The 8,207-nt window shown below is 45.7% G+C and overlaps 1 protein-coding gene and 1 non-coding gene across 2 annotated transcripts in view; one reads left to right on the forward strand and one right to left on the reverse strand.

Annotated features, from left to right (window-relative positions):
- Window positions 1-453, forward strand: part of LOC142558154 (uncharacterized) — a 261,951-nt gene extending 261,498 nt beyond the window's left edge. Inside the window, exon 9 of the mRNA XM_075670315.1 lies at window positions 1-453. This exon is cut by the window's left edge and continues 392 nt beyond it. The gene's annotated coding sequence lies outside the window, so the exon portion shown is untranslated.
- A 6,111-nt stretch (window positions 454-6,564) lies between these two features.
- On the reverse strand, window positions 6,565-6,637 carry TRNAS-CGA (transfer RNA serine (anticodon CGA)). The gene has a single exon. It is a non-coding gene; the product is annotated as a tRNA-Ser (tRNA).
- Window positions 6,638-8,207: the final 1,570 nt, after the last annotated feature.

The following is an 8,207-nucleotide window of genomic DNA, read 5'->3' on the forward strand; positions in this document are numbered from 1 at the left end:
TGCGGACGCTAGTCGACATTAGCGAGCTTAATTGACATTAGAGAGCAACACGGTACTATGATGCCGGAGACGTGGGCAGCAGCGGCAACGCTGTGAGCGACATTTTGTGACGCCTCGTGCAACCGCAACCATGTTAGAAATGTTTTAGTTACATTGGTTTTCTTGTCGAAGGAAAAAAAAAGAAATTAACTGCCACGGTAAAGGCTGTGTCGCTGCCGAATCTTCACTCCGGCAGCTAAGTATAATGTGGGTTGGTCACAGCACTGTGTGCTCGGGGTCCTCTCTGGTTAAATTGTGCGCGTCAAGATGGCGCGAACAGCGCGGACGACGCCTCCCGTAGCCAGGTTATCCGTCAAGGACGATGCGTTTGGCCGACAAGTTAAATCTCTCTAACAGCTGAGGACGCATGGCCTGTATACGTGAAAGTTGCGAGCAGCCAAACGACTGTTTTTTTTTTTTTGTCCAAATTGAGTAGTTCTAAGTAGTTTTAAGTACGTTTATCTTACGGGCTCTGCATTGTTTGGACAAAGCCGTTTTCTGCGACCGGCTGCGACTGGGTGACACCGTTCACAGCGTGACTTTGCATGTCTTTGTGTGCCATACTGACACTGTTCGTGAGTACGTGGCGATTTGACAGACTGTGCGTGGCGGCGCCCTCGACGATAGCCTAGACAGTTCTTTCTGTCATTTTCTCCTCCAGTTCACTTTCTGTTATATCATCTGCTGTAGTGTGGAGCATACTGCAGTCGGTGGGGGGAAAGCGTCTGGTAGAAGTTCCCGCCTTTCCTTGTGTTTTATCTTTTCTCATTATCTTCATTAAATAATGGGAAAGAGGTTTCCCACACGATTGCGCACAGCGTCTGGTGTTTCCAGTGGGTTACCAGATTACCCGAAGACAGGTACTACGTCTTCCTATTACGCTTCCTGCAGAGAGCCCGACGCTGCATATCCAGAAAGGGGTGCTACTGACGGAGCTTTTGCCGGCATCGTCTGCAAGGCTAAAGCCACTCGTAGCACCACCACCATCGTTATCTCTCTGGTTAGGAAGTCGCTACATCTCCGGGAGGCAAAAAAAAAAAAAGAGTCGTAACACAAGGAAAATGAGGAGGAAATATTTGAAATCGGTGTTAAGCTCTGTGCCGTGTGTTATGCATTTTCTCGTCTCTCGTCTCTGTGCACTCGTTTCTTGTTCCTTTTTTTTCATAATCGTTTACGTGTCTTGACAAACTGCAGACTTAAGTAGATTTTCACTAACAAAAGCCTGAAGAGACAAAGGAGCCATCGGGAAACAGCGGCCCCCTCCCAACATTCAAAACTTTGAATGATCCGATGTGTACAAGGTTTCTACGCATTCTTTCTTTTTTTTCTTAGCAGAAACGAGTTGACGCAAGCATATGTGAAGGCTGCCTGCTTTACCTTAGCCTATAAAGAGGGTTCTTAACGCGGAGTTCCACATTGAGGGAAATTAAAAGAGCTATATACGTGTGCAGACTGCAGTGCAGTCCAATGTCATGAGTTGGTGAACAAGTAGACCCTCGGTATAGTGACAGTGCTTCTACACATGGACGTGTGTGTGGAAACGCTGGCTCAGAGATGAGGGTTTGCTTGCTGGCCTTTTCTTGGTGAATTCAAATCTTCATCAACGAAGGGTGGAAATTGCTCGTGAGACAAACTGCGTGAGACGTCAAGTTGGACGCTTTTTCTTGCTCGTAAAGCTGGACAAGCGTTGAAGGTGTATCAAATTAACTACTTATTAATGACACTCTTTATGGAGGACTACGGTGGCTGTGGAGCCGCTATAGATATCTTTCAGTATTTTTACATTCGGCTCGTCTACACCCTGATTCCGTAATGCCTCCATGACTGCTGAGGTTTCGACAGAATCAAACGCTTTCCCTTAACCAATGAAAGCTATATATAAGGGTTGGTTATATTCCGCAAATTTCACTATCACCTGATTGATAGTGTGAATACGGTCTATTGTTGAGTAGCCTTTACGGAATCCTGCCTGGTCCTTTGATTGACAGAAGTCTAAGGTGTTCCTGATTCTATTTGCGATTATTTTAGTAAATAGTTTGTAGGCAACTGACAGTAAGCTGATCGGTCTATAATTTTTCAAGTCTTTGGCGTACCCTTTCTTATGGATTAGGATTATGCTAGCGTTCTTCCACGATTCCGGTACGCTCGAGGTCATGAGGCATTGCGTATGCCGGGTTGCCAGTTTCTCTAGAACAATCTGCCCACCATCCTTCAACAAATCTGCTGTTACCTGATCCTCCCCAGCTGCCTTCCCCCTTTGCATAGCTCCCAAGGTTTTCTTTACTTCTTCCGGCTTTACCTGTGGGACTTCGAATTCCTCTAGACTATTCTCTCTTCCATTATTGTCGTGGGTGCCACTGGTACTGTATAAATCTCTATAGAACTCCTCAGCCACTTGAACTATCTCATCCATATTAGTAATGATATTGCCGGCTTTGTCTCTTAACGCATACATCTCATTCTTGCTAATTCCCAGTTTATTCTTCACTGCTTTTAGGCTTCCTCCGTTCCTGAGAGCATGTTCAATTCTGTCCATATTATACTTCCTTATGTCAGCTGTCTTACGCTTCTTGATTAACTTCGAAAGTTCTGCCAGTTCTATTCTAGCTGTAGGGTTAGAGGCTTTCATACATTGGCGTTTCTTGATCAGATCTTTCGTCTCCTGCGATAGCTTACTGGTATCCTGTCTAACGGAGTTACCACCGAATTCTATTGCACACTCCTTAATTATGCCCACAAGATGGTCGTTCATTTCGTTCATTTATTGTCCATGCGTGCGGCTTCAGGCTATTCTGGCTGTGTATTTCAATGTTAAATTCGTTTTCGGCGAAGCACTACGTGTGCACGAGTACAGGAATCTAATAATTTACGTTCAGGTTTATGTTGTAGACTCGCAGCAATGTTAGCTACTTCGGGAGAATAGGTGGGAAGAATTTTCCGCCTGTCCTTCTTTTTCCCAATCGAAGTAATGTTTGAGGATAAAACGAAAGCTTCATCATTCTTTTTTTTACAGATGCACAAAGCGCTTTCAAGTATATTTCATGCTTCAGAGAATAAAAAGACCGCAATATTTCAGCGCCCCTTGTTTTGTGCTACTTGTTAAGCATTGTAATGAAAAAGTTGTCGCTGGTCAAGTGCCGAAAAAAAAAACGAGGAATAGTAAAACAGAAGTCGCATATTGCCCGAAAAGATACTTTTCTATATGTAATGCATTAGACAACTATATGAAGTCAGGTTAGTAGTCTTATCGGCCGTGTAAACTGCAGCAAAAATTCACTAAGTGGTCCAATTAGCAAGCATGGTGTCACGCGTGCACGGGAAAATATGAAAGCATCTCACTCGACGGCCACGAACACTCGCTGTCACCTCTCTGGCGTGACAAAGGGCTCCGGAGCGAAAGTTTCGCATTCGCCTTTCGCTTCACCCCATCTCGGAAACTTGAAATTACGCGACTTCCAATGGTGGTTACGCGGGGAGACTGCACATGAAGCGACCTGCCCTCCTGGCTCACCCGAGCATTGCCCCCACGGCAGATTGCATCCGAGATCGAGCACGCAGGCCGCGCATGCGCTCAGTCGCGTGGGCACCTGTGCGCAGCCACGGCCGGGTTAGAGCAGAAGACGCACGCTCAACTGCCCCCCCCCCTTTGCATACGCTTGATCCTGTGACTCCCAATAGCGAGCGCGCGGAACGGCGACTCGCATCTAGCCACAGTCGGGCGCAGTCTTATCGCACTTGGACTTTAAACGGAACATTACGACACTGGCGAGGACGGCGACTAAAATTTGCCTAAGGTGTCCGTATAACTGTCACAATAAAATGCCGCGGTGGTGCTTCTGTGGAGCTCTACGTCGCTGTTTCGTGTGCCGGTAGCGGCGGCCGCATTTCGATAAAGGTTTAACGCTCAAAAGCATGTGCATTGTACTTTGCTTTGTGAACAAGGAACAATTTTTCTGACTTCATGCAAGTAGATGTCAGAATTTTGATGGTTTGATGTTATGGGGGGGGGGGGGGGGGGTTACAGTAATGGGGCCCCAAAAGAACCACTGAATTAGCTGCTTGCCTATATGAAGCAGGTCCATTTCGGGCATCACCAATCTCAGTTCACCATCACCAATCTCATGTAGCGTATTACCAGGCATACGGACTATGTGGCCAGGCACGCGTCTCCAGCGGGCGTTAAAGAATGTGTCTGTCTCTTTAAATCAGCCTAGAGTGATAGAGCATTTTTTTTAAAAACTCCTCTTTGCCTCACTTGGCGTCAATATGTGTGTCAATATTCGAGACCCTCGTTATATAATAAACGAGAAGAAGGGGGTTAACCGAATCCGGCAACATTGAGGCCTTCAGGTAGCATGTGTGAGTTTATTGACCAGTTGCCTTCACCCAAAAAGATCGCGTTCTCGTGACTCTTGTGGCAGAAAAGACGTTCCACGTCCGCCGCCAAGGTCTGTTAGTGGTGGCGCTGGCTAACACTCCCAGGGTTCTACTAGCAAACATAAATACACAAGAAAGTGCATTGGGAAACGGCGCCGCGGTAGCTCAATTGGTAGAGCATCGCACACGAAATGTGAAGGTTGTGGGATCGTTCCCCACTTGCGGCAAGAAGTTGTTTTTTCATCCACTTTCATTTCCATTAATTTATCGTTTCTTCATTTCATTTATTAAGCACAAGTAATTTCCCCTATGTTTTCCTTGGTGTCAGTGTTTGTTGGCTTCTTATGATATGACTAATAAAAATCGAGCCCCTCGGTTAACCCCCCTTTCTTCTCGTTTATTGCAGTGAAAATTGTGTTTTCCCCGTTCTGACAAACGTGTATAGTGTCACAGCACATACACTTTCAACGTAAGGTTTGTAAGAGTATATGTCAAAGCAGATATTGCAGTGTTTTAGTGTTAGCGAGAAAAAGAATACTTTAGGGTCCAATTAACGAAAATAATGTGACTTTGTCGTAGCGTTGCGAAGCTAACGTTCAATTCATTATTCCTTTGTGATCGGGTTTCCAGTGCATTGCAAGAAACGGAAGAGCAGAAATACAGGGACATTTTTCAAGTCCGTCAACCCATAGCACGCACGATTAGACTGGGTAAACATGAAACGTGATATGCGAGAAGCTCAAGCTCATAGCTCGCACAAAATGCAACAGCATCGAGAACTATTAGCGCACAACGTAAAGACATAAAAAAAATATGCCGAAGAAATAGAGCGACCCTTTGTCTCCTGCCTGTCCACTCTAGAATCGTAACCAGGTGAGTCATTTTAGCCACCTAGCACTACTTTTCTTTTACGCTACGAAATCGCCCGAGCACATGTTCAGTGAAAATATAACTATAGATAAGCTGGCTTTAACGCACTTTTCTTTAGAGAGAGAGGGCTGGCTAAATTCAACGTCGTCAAGGCTTTCAAACAGTTGTCCCTTGGTGTGGGCCTCATTCGCTTGCGTCCTTGCTTGGTTGCCTAAATAAAAAAAATACATATGGAGATTTCGCAGGGGTCCTCATATCGGTCACACTGGTATTCCATACTATCAATATTGTAAATGGCCTTTGTTTTCTTTGCCGTTCTTACCGTCTCTCAAGTTTAAAGCGTTAAGAGCCCCACGTAGCAGAAAATCCGGCGCCTCGCGTCTAGCGTCCACCGTCCTTTCGTTAAAAATTATTCCACAGCACGCATACTCAACCGCTCTTCTATCACCAAAGTTACGCACACCTTGTCTTTATTTCTTTACAGAGCTATTCTTCGGAACTTCGAGAATGACAGCCCGCGAACAAATGTGAAAAAAAAACCCGACAGCGCATATTTTTTTTTTTATTTTAGATCTTCACAGACTGAAATATTGGAAGTGCGAAACAATAAGAGGACATCGGCCCACGCAAGAGGCCGCGTTTCTACCAGAAAGCTCGCCTTTGTGTATAGCGTTCGCCACCAGCAGTTCCCAGTAAACATTATAGTTAAGCTGCAGTTGCAGGTAAGCGTGAGAATCAGTCACAGATATTTGAATGCTACCGGGCGTTCCATTCTTAAAGGCGAAGCTTAAGCATCCACCAATTTTTTTATACAGAGCAGTCAATTTTTTAGCCATTACCTCACCTCCACACTGTTAGATGTTGAAATGACAGCCGTGTGCTGGCAGGGCGGTTCCAGTGTGGCCAGTTAAAATTTCTTCTCTCTTCTTTCTTCTAACAAGCGCAGCAATAATATCCTAGCCGCGCCGCTTTAGAGCATGACTGATTTTTTCTGGCTTACTTGTAGATCTTCATTATAGCTGAAACTCAGGCTATCTAGTTGTTCATTATCGCCAAATACCAGCGCGTAAAAAGCAAGGGACGAACGTAAAGAGACATACGCAGAGCATCAACGAGAAGAAAGGGGGTTAACCGAGGGGCCCGATTTTTATTAGTCATATCATAAGAAGCCAACAAACACTGACACCAAGGACAACATAGGGGAAATTACTTGTGCTTAATAAATGAAGTAATGCAACGATAAATTAATGGAAATTAAAGGGGATGAAAAAAACAACTTGCCGCAGGTGGGAACCGAACCCACAACCTTCGCATTTCGCGTGCGATGCTCTACCAATTGAGCTACCGCGGCGCTGTTTTCCATTCCACTCTCTTGTGTATTTATGTGTCCTAGTAGAACCCTGGGAGTGTTAGCCAGCGCCGCCTCTCACAGACCTTGGCGGCGGACGTGGAACGTCCTTTTTGCCGCAGGCGTCACGAGAACGTGATCTTCTTGGGTGAAGGAAACTGGTCGATAAACCCACATATGCTACCTAAAGGCATCAATGTTGCCGGATTCGGGACCCTCGTTATGTAATCAACGAGAAGAAAGGGGGTTAACCAAGGGGCCCGATTTTTATTAGTCATATCATCAGAAGCCAACAAACACTGACACCAAGGACAACATAGGGGAAATTACTTTGCTTAATAAATGAAGTAATGAAACGATAAATTAATGGAAATTAAAGTGGATGAAGAAACAACTTGCCGCAGGTGGGAACCAAACCCACAACCTTCGCATTTCGCGAAGGTTGTGGGTTCCATTAATTTATCCATTTATTCCATTTTCATTAATTTATCGTATAGCATATAGATTCTTAGCTGTTATTATACACATGCCGCCTAGCTCTCCAGGTGTTGCACCTAAAAGTTCATTTATAAATTAATAAAAGCTAACGCAACCTTATTATGTAGTAAACTGCGATGAAGAACTTCGTAGGCAGCGCATGCCTTTTATTTGATTATGTTGAATACAGTCACCGTATTCCTCTTTGTGTAAAGGTTGAAAGTTATAAGTTGTAAGCGTTTATTTGTGCTACACGTTGTTTTCATTGTAGGTGTAATTCCTTCATTCCTTACTTCATATATGTTTCTTCTCTTTTTCTTGCTTTCCGGCCTCGCCCCCCCCCCCCCCCCCAGTGTTCTTAGACCATCACTTTCCTTACCTTATTCGGCGAACCGGCATGGCTCCTCCTGCTCCCCAGTTGAGGGTCGAGAGAGACATAAACGCGTTCCTAAGGAAACCAGTCGCTGCACTGACGAAAACGTGTGCCCTTGTTTGGCCTCGGCGACATTCTTCGTTGTACAACTGTGTTAATCACAAGCAGACCATAGCGATCATAGGCTTTAAAAAGTCGAGGTCACGCCTCCGCGATGACGACTCGCTTTACGCAACGTAAGGCTATTGTTTTCACGTTGCCTTGTATGATTTATCGCATCACGCGCCCCCGTTCGCGTACTTGTGTGGAAGTCTAAACGAGCCGCGCGCAGCTACTGACTGAGAAGTCGAAGTCGAAGGTTCTTCCATCGGAGCGCACGACAGAACTCACCGAAATCACCGCACCCACTGGCCGCTGACGGTACCGGCAGTGGGCCAGTGCCGTCAGCGCCTTCGCAATGAAAGGGGCAGCACGGGAACGCTGGCATGATGAGCGGCATCGGAGCCAGCTGTGAAAGAAGACGACGACGAACGCGCGAACAGGGACACGAGGGCGTCTCCCTGACCGCGTGACTTTTTTGCATCATCTCCAGCCACGCCACCGGTTTTACCGCTTCGTGAGCCACTTTGTGCTTTCGCATTAATTATTAGGGAATATCTATCGAACCTTTCACTGTTAACAAACATAGGCCCTGAACGACTTCCGGTTTTGCTCATTGACGTA

Source organism: Dermacentor variabilis, chromosome 9 (assembly GCF_050947875.1).
Source record: "Dermacentor variabilis isolate Ectoservices chromosome 9, ASM5094787v1, whole genome shotgun sequence".
Lineage (NCBI taxonomy): Eukaryota > Metazoa > Arthropoda > Arachnida > Ixodida > Ixodidae > Dermacentor > Dermacentor variabilis.